This window comes from Pseudophryne corroboree, chromosome 1 (assembly GCF_028390025.1).
Source record: "Pseudophryne corroboree isolate aPseCor3 chromosome 1, aPseCor3.hap2, whole genome shotgun sequence".
In the NCBI taxonomy this organism is placed as follows: Eukaryota; Metazoa; Chordata; class Amphibia; order Anura; family Myobatrachidae; genus Pseudophryne; species Pseudophryne corroboree.
Genome location: NC_086444.1, coordinates 41,117,898 through 41,133,542, shown reverse-complemented (window position 1 = coordinate 41,133,542; position 15,645 = coordinate 41,117,898). Strand labels below are relative to the sequence as shown.

Here is a 15,645-nt window from a genome sequence, read left to right as displayed (position 1 = left end):
TCCAAAAAAGAAAAAATTTGTGAAAAACCCATGTCGACCTTTTACCATGTCGACCTTGTTCATGTCGACCTTTTGTCCATGTCGACATAAAGTGTGTCGACCAATTGGTGTCGACATAAGGTGTGTCGACCTTTTTTGTTGTCGACCTGGAGTCCGGATACCGTGTCAAGGTGCCCAATTATACAACAGATTACCCTTCAGTCCAGTTCCTACACTGGCTAACACCCCTTTCAGGCCGCATTTGGCCCGCACCCAGCAGCCATACACGGGTGCTTCTCAGGTGCGACCTGTTTTGGCCCCTTTCACTGTGGCGTCCCCAGCCCGGCATATTGCCAGGATGGTGACATCACTGGTGATGCATGCGGAGGCAGCACGTCCATACAGTGTGAACGGGAAATGGGTCGCATTGACCCGATAGCCCGCTCACACTGCACAGCGACCATGGTTGAAACTGTCGCCCTTGGGCCTTTTCAGACCGCACAGCCACAAGGGTTTATGCACGCTCATGCGCAATAACCCGTGTTACAAGCTGGCGGTCTGAAAAGGGTATCACAAAGACATGAGAATTGCTCTGCATCATTTGCTACCAGCTTAGGCAAACACAAGGGGGGTTTCCAGTTGCCCTGAAACCCCCCTTCTCCACTGCCTAGCCAGCGGCAACTACATGCAGCATAAATGGTGGAATGGAGCTGCTGTGTGTGTGTGTGCAGGGGCGCCGACAGCTGTGTTGTGCCCAGGTAATCTGAGAGGGGACGTGGCCGATGCAGGGAGGTGTGGCCAGCCCACCCTTCTTTGAAAATATGTAAAAATGAAGTTTCTGTGCGGCTGCAAAACACACACTGGGCACCAGGTGAGCAGCAGGGGCGGCTGCTGGGCTGTGTCGGTGTGTGTGTGGGGAGGCGGGTGTAATACTGCTGTGGGTATTATGACTGTCGGCATCCCAAGCGCCGGGCTCTCGATACCATCCGGGAAGCCCCCCTATAGAAGTCCTGCATTTGCCCCTGACCAGCTGTCACACACATTGGGGTATATTTACTAAAATATAGGTTAAAGTTCAATCACGAATGACATCGAAAGTGTAAAACTGCAACTTTTTGAATTTATTACGACTAATTTACTAAGCTGTCGTATTCTGCATTTTCGTATTTACCGATGTCGATGTCATTCGTATTTTTTGGCAGTGTTTTACGGGAGTGAATTGTAAAACACTGCCGACTTTAACACAATGAATCTCGGCCGGATCTGTGAGATCCGTGCTGGGCTTCATTGTGCACCTTTCGTAAAAAATAAAACATTGTTAAAAATAAAAAATAAAAAAATGTGTGGGGTCCCCCCTCCTAAGCAAAACCAGCCTCGGGCTCTTTGAGCCGGTCCTGGTTGAAAAAATATGGGAAAAAAGTGACCGGGGTTCCCCCATATTTAATCAACCAGCACCGGGCTCTGCGCCTGGTCCTGGTTCCAAAAATACGGGGGACAAAAAGCGTAGGGGTCCCCCGTATTTCTGAAACCAGCACCGGGCTCCACTAGCCAGATACATAATGCCACAGCCGGGGGACACTTTTATATTGGTCCCTGCGGCCCTGGCATTACATACCCAACTAGTCACCCCTGGCCGGGGTACCCTGGAGGAGTGGGGACCCCTTCAATCAAGGGGTCCCCCCCCTCCAGCCACCCAAGGGCCAGGGGTGAAGCCCGAGGCTGTCCCCCTCATCCAAGGGCGGCGGATGGGGGGCTGATAGCCTTTTTGACAAAATTTGAATATTGTTTTTTGTAGCAGTACTACAAGTCCCAGCAAGCCTCCCCCGCAAGCTGGTACTTGGAGAACCACAAGTACCAGCATGCGGTGGAAAACCGGGCCCGCTGGTACCTGTAGTACTACTACTAAAAAAATACCCCAATAAAAACAGAAGACACACACCTTGAAAGTAAAACTTTAATTCATACATCCACACCTCCAAACATACATACCTATGTTTCTCACGAGGGTCGGTCCTCTTCTCCATGTAGAATCCATGGGGTACCTGTTGGAAAAATTATACTCACATAATCCAGTGTAGATGGGTCCTCCTCTGTTCGATTTGTAATCCACGTACTTTGCAAAATAAAAAAACGGATACACGACCACGCACTGAAAGGGGCCCCATGTTTTCACATGGGACCCCTTTCCCCGACTGCCAGGAACCCCCCCTGACTTCTGTCTAAGAGGGTTCCTTCAGCCAATCAGGGAGCGCCATGTTGTGGCACCCTCCTGATTGGCTGTGTGCTCCTGTAGTGTATGTCAGCCAGCACACGGCAGTGATACAATGTAGCGCCTATGCGCTCCATTGTAACCAATGGTGGGAACTTTGTGGTCAGCGGTTGACCGAAAGTAACCTCACCGCTGACCACAAAGTTCCCACCATTGGTTACAATGGAGCGCATAGGCGCTACATTGTATCACTGCCGTGTGCTGGCTGACATACACTACAGGAGCACACAGCCAATCAGGAGGGTGCCACAACGTGGCGCTCCCTGATTTGCTGAAGGAACCCTCTTAGACAGAAGTCAGGGGGGGTTCCTGGCAGTCGGGGAAAGGGGTCCCATGTGAAAACATGGGGCCCCTTTCAGTGCGTGGTCGTGTATCCGTTTTTTTATTTTGCAAAGTACGTGGATTACAAATCGAACAGAGGAGGACCCATCTACACTGGATTATGTGAGTATAATTTTTCCAACAGGTACCCCATGGATTCTGCATGGAGAAGAGGACCGACCCTCGTGTGAACATAGGTAAGTATGTATGTTTGGAGGTGTGGATGTATGAATTCAAGTTTTACTTTAAAGGTGTGTGTCTTCTGTTTTTATTGGGGTATTTTTTTAGTAGTAGTACTACAGGTACCAGCGGGCCCGGTTTTCCACCGCATGCTGGTACTTGTGGTTCTCCAAGTACCAGCTTGCGGGGGAGGCTTGCTGGGACTTGTAGTACTGCTACTAAAAACAATATTCAAATTTTGACAAAAAGGCTATCAGCCCCTCATCCGCCGCCCTTGGATGGGGGGGGCAGCCTCGGGCTTCACCCCTGGCCCTTGGGTGGCTGGAGGGGGGGACCCCTTGATTGAAGGGGTCCCCACTCCTCCAGGGTACCCCGGCCAGGGGTGACTAGTTGGGTATGTAATGCCACGGCCGCAGGGACCAATATAAAAGTGTCCCCCGGCTGTGGCATTATGTATCTGGCTAGTGGAGCCCGGTGCTGGTTTCAGAAATACGGGGGACCCCTACGCTTTTTGTCCCCCCGTATTTTTTGAACCAGGACCAGGCGCAGAGCCCGGTGCTGGTTGATTAAATATGGGGGAACCCCGGTCACTTTTTTCCCATATTTTTTCAACCAGGATCGGCTCAAAGAGCCCGAGGCTGGTTTTGCTCAGGAGGGGGGACCCTACGCATTTTTTGTTGTTGCAAATTTAACACTTTCCCACCCCTTCCCACTGATAGCCATGCACGGATCCATGAGATCCGTGCATGTTTATCAGAACACGGTAAAAAAAAGCAGGTCTGTTTTATTTTAGCACTTTTTCACGATTTTTATTTTTTCACGGCAGTGTTTGGCTATTGTCGGCAGTGTTTGTGAATTGCACTTTTTAGTAAATGACCGAGTTCTACCAAATTCCAGCCGTATTTGACCGATGGTGTATTCATTCGTATTTTTTTTTCTTTGAGTTCCAAAAAAATACGAATGCCCTCATCACTTCCGTGATTTGAGTTTAGTAAATTCCCGAGATGACACTTTGAAGAAAAAACACCATCTCGGTCAAAATCGGGACCTTAGTAAATATACCCCATTGTATGCTTTTACCTTGGATTGAGGTCTGCTGGCTCAAGAAAATGGGGTGCAAGGGAAAATGTAAACAATAGAGTGTAATTTGGTGATGGCAGGGCATATATGATTTTTTTTATTGGAATGACACCTCAGGCAGTCCTGCGTTCTGTAGCCCCACTTTTCATTCCTCACAGTGGGCGTGACTTTATGAAGTCATTTGCATCATCAGCTGGGAGGAGTAAGGCATGCAATTATGCTAATTTCATATGTAGCGATCGCTGAGGTGGGCGGGGCTTGTTGCGATTTGCGTCATCCCAGCAGATCCTGTCCAGATTGCTGTCAGGTGAGCAGACATCTGGGAGAATTGTCTGCTATTCCTGCGATGTCTCACCTTAAACCATGAGTCTAATGGAATTTCCTGGCAGAATGTGTGGTTGAATAGATGAGCCTAGCAGCGTATTAGAGGACAGCGCTATATAAATAATATTATTATTATTATTATTATACTCATCCTGAGTAGGCAGCCTATCAATACACTAATTAAATCGCTATGGGAGGTCTCTGGATAGAATATTCGACTTTCATGTGGCTAACCTCCAATTAGGGATGGCCATCGGAAAGTAACCATCAATGGCTGGCAACTATGCGGGTGGATAACCATCGATGGTTACCACTATCAATGGTCATCCCTGTTTTTTCACTGGCTGGCTGATGGGCCAATCAGAAAGCAGGGGCGGGGCTCGCATGTGTTGTGGGTGGGGCTATGCTCTGTGTCCCTACACCACATTTAAAATAAAAAATAAAATATATTTGGTTATACCTTTCCATCGATGGAGGGAAAACATCTGGTTCTCCCCCATCGATGACAAAAGTATTCTACATCGGGCATAAACCATCGATGATTTTGAATCATCGATGATTATCCCTACCGCCAATAAAGCACATATTATTACACTAGTTACCAGCCCGTCAGAATGATGGAACAATATAACAGTAACGTCCAGCAGCGGCTCTTGCCGCGGGCAAACAGGCTTTTTGCCTGGGGCGCCACAGTCCTGAGGGCGCCGCTGCCGCCTGACCCTCCCACTGGTGCTGCACGGTGCGCCTGACGTCATCACGCACCACACGGCATTGTGGGAGCAGCCGCAGATGCTAGAGGTCATAATTGTGCAGTGTGCGGCACTATGGGAGACGTCATGACATCACGCCCATAGATCCGAGGAGCAGCGGCCAGAGACGGAGGACAGCAGCAGCAGTCGGGAAGCAGGAGCGGGGCTGGTGAGTATTTTTTTTTAATTATTATACATTTTTCTTTGTAAGCGCCGCTACTAGGGGCACAGCAACAGGGGGCACAACTACTGACGGCACAGCAACAGGGGGCACAACTACTGAGGGCACAGCAACAAGGGGCAAAACTACAGGGGCACAGCAACAGGGGGCACAACTACTGAGGGCACAGCAACAAGGGGCAAAACTACAGGGGCACAGCAACAGGGGGCACAACTACTGAGGGCACAGCAACAAGGGGCAAAACTACAGGGGCACAGCAACAGGGGGCACAACTACTGAGGGCACAGCAACAGGGGGCACAACTACTGAGGGCACAGCAACAGGGGGCACAACTACTGAGGGCACAGCAACAAGGGGCAAAACTACAGGGGCACAACTACTGAGGGCACAACTACTGAGGGCACAGCAACAGGGGGCACAGCAACAGGGGGCACAACTACTGAGGGCACAGCAACAAGGGGCAAAACTACAGGGGCACAGCAACAGGGGGCACAACTACTGAGGGCACAGCAACAAGGGGCAAAACTACAGGGGCACAGCAACAGGGGGCACAACTACTGAGGGCACAGCAACAGGGGGCACACTACTGAGGGCACAGCAACAGGGGGCAAAACTACAGGGGCACAGCAACAAGGGGCACAACTACTGAGGGCACAGCAACAGGGGGCACAACTACTGAGGGCACAGCAACAGGGGGCAAAACTACAGCGGTACAACTACTGAGGGCACAGCTACAGGGGGCACGACTCTACTTGGGGCATAACTCTACAGGGGGCACATCTACTGAGGGCACAGCTACAGGGGGCAAAACTACAGGGGCACAACTACTGAGGGCACAGCTACAGGGAGCACAGCTACAGGGAGCACAGCTACTGAGGGCACAGCTACTGAGGGCACAGCTATAGGGAGCACAGCTACTGAGGGCACAGCTATAGGGAGCACAGCTACTGAGGGCACAGCTATAGGGAGCACAGCTACTGAGGGCACAGCTACTGAGGGCACAGCTATAGGGAGCACAGCTACTGAGGGCACAGCTATAGGGAGCACAGCTATAGGGAGCACAGCTACTGAGGGCACAACTACTGAGGGCACAACTACTGAGGGCACAGCTATAGGGAGCACAGCTACTGAGGGCACAGCTACAGGGGGCACAACTACAGGGGGCACAGCTACAGGGAGCACAGCTACTGAGGGCACAGCTACAGGGTGCAAAACGACAGGGTGCAAATCTACTAGGGGCACAACTCTACTGGGGGTATAACTGTGGCCACGCCCCCCCCCCCCTATTTTTGGGCGCGCGCCTACGGCATGCACTAACCCTGTTTTGCCTATCGGGGGGGGCAGGGGCAAAGGAAACTTTCACCCTGAGCGCCACCAAGTCTAGAACCGGCCCTGGTAACGTCAGTGTGGGCGGCTGTTCGTGCACTAGTAGCTGCCAGCGCGCAAAACACTTGAATTCCCCCACAGAGGTGAGGAGCAGCGTTAGCCACTTATTATATAGGATACCTCCCAACTACCTGGTATAGGTGAGACAGCCATGAGCCACCAGGACAGTAGACTCACCTGTAGGGCAGTTGGTAGGTGTCTGTCCCGCTTGCCATGGAGGAGTGAGAAGGATTGCCATGGAAGAGCGCTTTGATAAATCAGCCCTACTACCTCCCATATGATCAACACAAAAATCAGGGCCACCAAGGGAGCAGAAAAAGGGGGTAATTCAGACCCGATCGCTGCTGTGCGTTTTCGCACAGCGGGCGATCAGGTCCTAACTGCGCATGCACCGCAATGCGCACAAGCGTCGATCAACAACAATGGGCATCGCCGGTCAGCGACGGGATGGTGTGGAAAATCCAATCGCACGGGTGTTCACAAGGTGATTGAAGGGAGGAGGCCGTTTGTGGGTGGCAACTGAGCGTTTACAGGGAGTGTTCGGGAATATTCAGGTGTCACCAAGTGTTTTCAGGGAGGGTGTGTGACGTCAGCTCCGGTCCCGATCAGCCTGGTGTGATCGCACTGGAGGAGTACGTCCTGGGCTGCGCACACACCGCACACAGTGGATTTTTGCAGCTCGGCATACACATTGGATTACACACTTGCACGGCGAATTTACACTCCCTGGAGGTGGCGACTTTCTGGACGCAGGACAACAAAATCGCAGGCCAGCGATCAGGTCTGAATGACCCCCTTATTAACTTAATACCCCCTCCTGACATTAATTTCCTGAAATGTTATGTGCTGCTGTGAGCATGCTGATTGGCTATTAGTTATTCTATCTACTTCGATACTGCGAATATTAAAGTAATTGAAAAAATAATACAGAGCCTAATGAAAAGCATCTCAAAACAGACCACCCAATACACCCAGTACTATGTTTGTCTTTAGAAAAACTGGGACAGCCCTGTGAAGATTAGGGGGTCATTCCGAGTTGATCTCTCGCTAGCTATATTTTGCAGCGCAGCGATCAGATAGTCACAGCCTATAGGGGTGGGTATTTTTGCTTTGCAAGTGTGCGAACGCCTGTGCAGCCGAGTGGTACATAAAAGTTTTGTGCAGTTTCTGATTAGCCCAGAACTTACTCATCCGCTGCGATCACTTCAGCCTGTCCGGTCCCGGAATTGACGTCAGACACCCGCCCTGCAAACGCTTGGACTCGCCTGCGTTTTTCCAAACACTCCCAAAAAACAGTCAGTTGACACCCATAAATGCCCTCTTCCTGTCAATCTCCTTGCGATCAGCTGTACGAATGGATTCTTCGTTAAATCCATCGCTCAGCAACGATCAGCTTTGTACCCATGCGACGAGCCTGCGTGTTGCGGTGCATATGCATGCACAGTTGTGACCTGATCGCAGCGCAGCGAAAAATCCTAGCGTGCGATCAGGTCGGAATTACCCCCCAGGACTCTTCGGGAGTGTGGAGTCGGAGAGGATTTTTTTTCCTGCCTCCTAGATATCGCTGTGATAGAACCGGACAGGAGTCACCTAGCGTTATTTGGGGTAGGCGCAGCCCTGATGCAGCGTTACATGCTGGGATATGTGATGGAAGCGTGGTAGGTTTTATATATATATATATATATATATATATATATAGTGTTAGCAATCGCTTTGAAGATCATTTATAGCTCCCAGCAAATTGTTGCGTGCTGCAGCTTCTCAGGGCCATAACGCAATCACTATTATTACAAGCCCATCCTAACAAATGTTTCTATTTTATGTTTTTTTAGCACCTGGGGCAACACATCTTTCTGAACGCCTTCCCATTTGGTAACATGGAGCACAAGGGTCATGGCGTAGTATTGAGCAGCAGGCTGCTTGATAGAGGACAAAGGCTTCCCAGAGCGTCTTAAGAACTGCATTCTGCAAAAGGGCCTGTAGTCTGAATTGACCCCGTCTGAGAGAAGGTGAGGCCTGTGTATCTGACAAAGCCTGCCATAGAGTAACCAACTGACTCACACTGGATTGGATGGATTAATTAGACGTGTCGCAGTATGTAAGAAGCAGCGGTGGTTTGATGAGACGTTCCAATACGGCATAATTAAAATGTTCGCTGTTAGAGTGAATTAACCACCGCAGTTCTACTGCTGGAGTACAAGTCTAATCGTAGCGGTGCTGGTGGGAATTGTACACGTCCTATTACACTGCCAGACTCCTCTTCTATTCTCTTTTGATCTTGTATGAGAAATTAACCTGTTTACAAGTTCCAGTTAATCTTTTATTAATGCACCAGAAGCTTCGGAACTGTATAATCATACTTCAAACAAGCTGAGGTGAGACCTCCCAACATCGTATGAGTTATTCCACCTATTCCCTCTCCTAATACATAGATTTTGGTTTTATAACTTTATATGGTCCAGGAATGAAAATACAGTTAAAAAATGTATTACGTTTAATTATTCTGTTGTTTTCTGTGGATAAATTGTAGTGGTCAGTTCATGCTGCTATAGGTTCTCCCGGCACGGTAACGGCTGCACCTCTGCACTGCGACAGGAGGACATGGACTAAATATAAGGCTCTGTGTGATATAGATGGCCTTCTGAGCTGATATCACCAGACGGAGGACCCCAGGCCTGGTTCATTATCTGACAAGCAAGATGTGGTATTATCTTTGCTTTTCATGTCATAGCTAAGGTTTGGAAACCAGCACACTGTCATTTGTCCTCAGATTTGAGAATTTGCCAAGAGATTGCAAACACGGATGTGAAAATCAACTGGTTACCGCACATCAGTAAACAATCCAACACTAGGGCTGCATAAAATGAGGTCACTGAATGGATGTTTACGTCAATTTGGACTCAGCCGCATTGTTGGCAAGCTTTATCGCTTGGTAAAAGAGCGAAGTTGCTGTGTTTCTCCAAGGAAACGCGTGAAATTTTGAGCCCAAATATAGGTGAAACGCGTCGCTCATCTCTTGGTAAAATATAACAGAGTTCTACGGAATGGTCCACTTAGCGTCTGCGAAAAATCTCAATGCTGTAGAGCAGCATTGCAACACATGTCACTGCAACCGTGACGCAAGAGGAAATTGCTATGCGTCAATAAGTTTTCTGTAAACATGATACGCTAGCCATAATGAATCAATACATGAAGCTCGTATGTCAGGCCTATCAATTATTTCAGGACACTGATACATCAATCAAACATAAAATGCACATTTGTCCTTCAATATATTGGCAAAACAATATCAAATGTCAGGGTCGTAACTAGGGGGGGGGGGGGGGGGTTGTAGGGCAACTAGGGGAGAAGTGCCCTGGGCCCCGGAATAAGGTGGTCGACAAGATGGTTGGATTAAAAAAAGCAGGAAACACGTGATGAGTCGGAAGCCTTCCAAGGTGGGGGTAGGCTTGTGACTGGGCTCCGTGCCTGCACTGCTGGACTAACCAGCAGGGCACATGCATAAGGAAACCGTGATCACCCGGCACAATAAAAGTTTTTTTCCCCTATCTGTGATGCACGCGTGATGTCATGGCGTCGCATGCGCTGAAGAACAGTGTGTGAGTAGCCTGCCGCCACTGCTGCTTCAAGGAGAAGCAAAGAGAAGATCCAGGTAAGTGGTGGTAGGGGGAGGGGGTAACACAAACACACGCTGCTGCAGAGATATAGGGGAGAGAGACACACACTGCTACAGTGATACGAGAAGGGCGACACACAGACTGTTGTAGAGACTGGGGGTCGGGAGGTGTAGAGACTCTGAGGTGAGGGGTACAAATTATTGCCTTGCACCGGGTGACAAAAATCCTAGCACATATCACTACGCTGTCATCGATGACGGATCAATCCTATAGGTCAATATGGCTCCTGTGATTTTCTATTCCTATGGAAGATGACTGGGTGCGCTTGTAAAGTAGATCTGGCGACCAGCTAAACGAAGCCGCAATCTGGCACCCGACTTAATGAGGGGTCTGCAGGCGGGTTATATTAGCAGAGGCAAAGTCTTTAGTTATTAAGGACTACAATGAAATAATAGAAATAAAAAACAACAATCTGTAAATGTGTCTAATTAGTAAACAGTTACCGCTACAATTAATTTAATTACAGTTTAGGTGACACTAACCTCAAAATTTCTCTCTGGTATTTGTACTGGGAGATAATTACATAGGAAAATAAGGTCAGTGTCTGTGTTCTAGATTTGGATAACAACATACAGTATCTGTCAGAGACACTCAGTGCAGATGTATTAAGCCTGGAGAAGTGATAGAGCAGTGATAAGTGCAAAGTGATAACGCACCAGCCAATCAGCTCCTAGCTGTAAATGTACATATTGGAGCTGATTGGCTGCTGCGTTAATTGGCTGCTGCGTTATCACCTTGCACTATCACTTCTCCAGGATTAATACATCTGCCCCGATGGAGCTGTGTACCTTGGTGGTCCCTTCTGGCCCACCTCCCCCCTTATCAGACATGTCTGATATGAGACTAGTACTTCTTCCTAAAACATCCAGGGGGAGGGGGTGGTGCCGAGAGGTGGGGGAGGTTTTTTTTTTTTTAATATGTATAGTTCTTTAGCTTTCATTTTTTTTATATAAATATATTCATGAACTGCAATATATTAATATATTCACGTGCTGTCCGCATTTAAAAATGGAAAAAAAAAACCCGCCAATGTCACCTACAGCCCTTTGAGACATGTGACCCGGGAATTGGGCGGGTCTCGCAGTCAGCAAATTTCCAGGTCTCAGCTCTGTGACCCTGGTCTGGAGCAGAGTCGGGAACCCAGGACTTAGGGGTCTATTTACTAAAGGGGGGTACTCACGGGAGAGATGTGTGCTGAGCGATCTTAACACAGACCGCTCAGCACACATCTCTCACCCCGCTCAGCACAGCGCGATGTGCTGAGCGAGGGGGAAAGCCGACGGGGGGGCGCTCACTTCACACAACGGTGAAGTGAGCGACCCGCTAGATTGAGCCTGCATGTAGCTCAATCTAGCATCGGCGATAGCGATGTGCGGGGCCGCGCATCGCTATCGCTGGGGGGCATACACACGGCAGATCCGTGCTTAAAATCTAAGCAATCTAGCAAGATTGCTTAGATTTTAAGTACGGATCTCTCCGTGTGTACCCCCCTTAAGACTTGGATGGAGATAAAGTGGACGGAGATAAAGTACCAGTCAATCAGCTCCCAACTGTCATTTTTCAAACCCAGCCTGTGACATGACAGTTAGGAGCTGATTGTCTGGTACTTTATCTCTGTCCACTTTATCTCCCTCCAAGGCTTAGTAAATAGACCCCCTAGTCCCGGGTTGTGTCCGTTCACACATGCAGAATTCCCGGGTTGAGGCGCCTTCATGTGCATAAACCTGGGATTTAGCTGCATGTCTGAAAGGGACTTAGGGGTCTATTTACTAAGCCTTGGATGGAGATAAAGTCGCTGGAGATAAAGTACCAGCCAATCAGCTCCTAACTGCCATGTCACAGGCTGTGTTTGAAAAATGACAGGAGCTGATTGGCTGATACTTTATCTACGTCCACTCAGGGCCGGTGCTAGGGTGTTCAGCGCCCCCATGCAAACTATAAATTTGCGCCCTCCCATACTTTACAAAGGGACAGCGCACACAATGCTTTTACACATAATGCTCCCTGTAGTAGTGCCGCTTACACACGTAACACCCCCTGTACCAGTGCCGCTTACACACGTAACACCCCCTGTACCAGTGCCGCTTACACACGTAACACCCCCTGTACCAGTGCCGCTTATACACACGTAACACCCCCTGTACCAGTGACGCTTACACACGTAACACCCCCTGTACCAGTGCCGCTTACACACGTAACACCCCCTGTACCAGTGCCGCTTATACACACGTAACACCCCCTGTACCAGTGCCGCTTACACACGTAACACCCCCTGTACCAGTGCCGCTTACACACGTAACACCCCCTGTACCAGTGCCGCTTATACACACGTAACACCCCCTGTACCAGTGCCGCTTACACACGTAACACCCCCTGTACCAGTGCCGCTTATACACACGTAACACCCCCTGTACCAGTGCCGCTTACACACGTAACACCCCCTGTACCAGTGCCGCTTACACACGTAACACCCCCTGTACCAGTGCCGCTTACACACGTAACACCCCCTGTAGCAGTGCCGCTTACACACGTAACACCCCCTGTACCAGTGCCGCTTATACAAGACGCAGTGCCGCTTACACACGTAACACCCCCTGTACCAGTGACGCTTATACAAGACGCAGTGCCGCTTACACACGTAGCACCCCCTGTAGTAGTGACACTTACGCACGCAACACCCCCTGTACCAGTGCCGCTTACACACGCAACACCCCATGTACCAGTGCCGCTTACACACGCAACACCCCCTGTACCAGTGCCGCTTACACACGCAACACCCCCTGTACCAGTGCCGCTTATACAAGACGCAGTGCCGCTTACACACGTAACACCCCCTGTACCAGTGCCGCTTACACACGTAACACCCCCTGTACCAGTGACGCTTACACACGTAACACCCCCTGTACCAGTGCCGCTTACACACGTAACACCCCCTGTACCAGTGCCGCTTACACACGTAACACCCCCTGTACCAGTGACGCTTACACACGCAACACCCCCTGTACCAGTGCCGCTTACACACGTAACACCCCCTGTACCAGTGCCGCTTACACACGTAACACCCCCTGTACCAGTGAAGCTTATACACACGTAACACCCCCTGTACCAGTGACGCTTATATAAGACGCAGTGCCGCTTACACACGAAGCACCCCCTGTGGTAGTTCCACTTATATACAATTCCCCCTGTAGTAGTGACACTTACGCACGCAACACCCCCTGTACCAGTGACGCTTACACAAGCAACACCCCCTGTACCAGTGCCGCTTACACACGCAACACCCCCTGTACCAGTGACGCTTACACACGTAACACCCCCTGTACCAGTGCCGCTTACACACACAACGCCCCCTGTAGCATTGCCGCTTACACACGTAACACCCCCTGTACTAGTGCCGCTTACACACGTAACACCCCCTGTAGCAGTGCCGCTTACACACGTAACACCCCCTGTACCAGTGCCGCTTACACACGTAACACCCCCTGTACCAGTGCCGCTTACACACGTAACACCCCCTGTAGCAGTGCCACTTACACACGTAACACCCCCTGTACCAGTGCCGCTTACACACGTAACACCCCCTGTAGCAGTGCCGCTTACACACGTAACACCCCCTGTACTAGTGCCGCTTACACTCGTAACACCCCCTGTACTAGTGCCGCTTACACACGTAACACCCCCTGTAGCAGTGCCGCTTACACACGTAACACCCCCTGTACCAGTGCCGCTTACACACGTAACACCCCCTGTACCAGTGCCGCTTACACACGTAACACCCCCTGTACCAGTGCCGCTTACACACGTAACACCCCCTGTACCAGTGCCGCTTACACACGTAACACCCCCTGTAGCAGTGCCGCTTACACACGTAACACCCCCTGTACCAGTGCCGCTTATACAAGACGCAGTGCCGCTTACACACGTAACACCCCCTGTACCAGTGACGCTTATACAAGACGCAGTGCCGCTTACACACGTAGCACCCCCTGTGGTAGTTCCACTTATATACAATTCCCCCTGTAGTAGTGACACTAACGCACGCAACACCCCCTGTACCAGTGCCGCTTACACACGCAACACCCCCTGTACCAGTGCCGCTTACACACGCAACACCCCCTGTACCAGTGCCGCTTACACACGCAACACCCCCTGTACCAGTGCCGCTTATACAAGACGCAGTGCCGCTTACACACGTAACACCCCCTGTACCAGTGCCGCTTACACACGTAACACCCCCTGTACCAGTGACGCTTACACACGTAACACCCCCTGTACCAGTGCCGCTTACACACGTAACACCCCCTGTACCAGTGCCGCTTACACACGTAACACCCCCTGTACCAGTGACGCTTACACACGCAACACCCCCTGTACCAGTGCCGCTTACACACGTAACACCCCCTGTACCAGTGCCGCTTACACACGTAACACCCCCTGTACCAGTGACGCTTATACACACGTAACACCCCCTGTACCAGTGACGCTTATATAAGACGCAGTGCCGCTTACACACGAAGCACCCCCTGTGGTAGTTCCACTTATATACAATTCCCCCTGTAGTAGTGACACTTACGCACGCAACACCCCCTGTACCAGTGACGCTTACACAAGCAACACCCCCTGTACCAGTGCCGCTTACACACGCAACACCCCCTGTACCAGTGACGCTTACACACGTAACACCCCCTGTACCAGTGCCGCTTACACACACAACGCCCCCTGTACCAGTGACGCTTACACACGCAACGCCCCCTGTACCAGTGACGCTTACACATGTAATGCCCCCTGTAGCAGTGCCGCTTACACACGTAACACCCCCTGTACCAGTGACGCTTACACACGCAACGCCCCCTGTACCAGTGACGCTTACACAAGCAACACCCCCTGTACCAGTGCCGCTTACACACACAACACCCCCTGTACCAGTGACGCTTACACAAGCAACACCCCCTGTACCAGTGCCGCTTACACATGCAACACCCCCTGTACCAGTGCCGCTTACACAAGCAACACCCCCTGTACCAGTGCCGCTTACACACGTAACACCCCCTGTACCAGTAACGCTTATACACACGTAACACCCCCTGTACCAGTGACGCTTATACACACGTAACACCCCCTGTACCAGTGACGCTTATACATACGTAACACCCCCTGTACCAGTAACGCTTATACAAGACGCAGTGCCGCTTACACACGAAGCACCCCCTGTACCAGTGACGCTTACACACGTAACACCCCCTGTACCAGTGCCGCTTACACACACAACGCCCCCTGTACCAGTGACGCTTACACACGCAACGCCCCCTGTACCAGTGACGCTTACACACGTAATGCCCCCTGTAGCAGTGCCGCTTACACATGTAACGCCCCCTGTACCAGTGATGCTTACACACGTAACACCCCCTGTACCAGTGCCGCTTACACACGCAACACCCCCTGTACCAGTGACGCTTACACACGTAACACCCCCTGTACCAGTGCCGCTTACACACACAA

General features: G+C 50.6%; 1 protein-coding gene and 1 long non-coding RNA gene across 3 annotated transcripts in view; one reads left to right on the top strand and one right to left on the bottom strand.

The window, feature by feature from the left end:
• LOC135055009 (uncharacterized) overlaps positions 1-9,568 on the top strand; it is an 89,642-nt gene extending 80,074 nt beyond the window's left edge. The window contains exon 3 of the long non-coding RNA XR_010243615.1: positions 8,302-9,568. This is a non-coding gene — a long non-coding RNA (uncharacterized LOC135055009). The remainder of the gene's footprint in view (positions 1-8,301) is intronic.
• The window catches only part of ARK2C (arkadia (RNF111) C-terminal like ring finger ubiquitin ligase 2C), a 163,403-nt gene that overhangs the window by 128,557 nt on the left and 19,201 nt on the right, over positions 1-15,645 (bottom strand). The window lies entirely within an intron of this gene.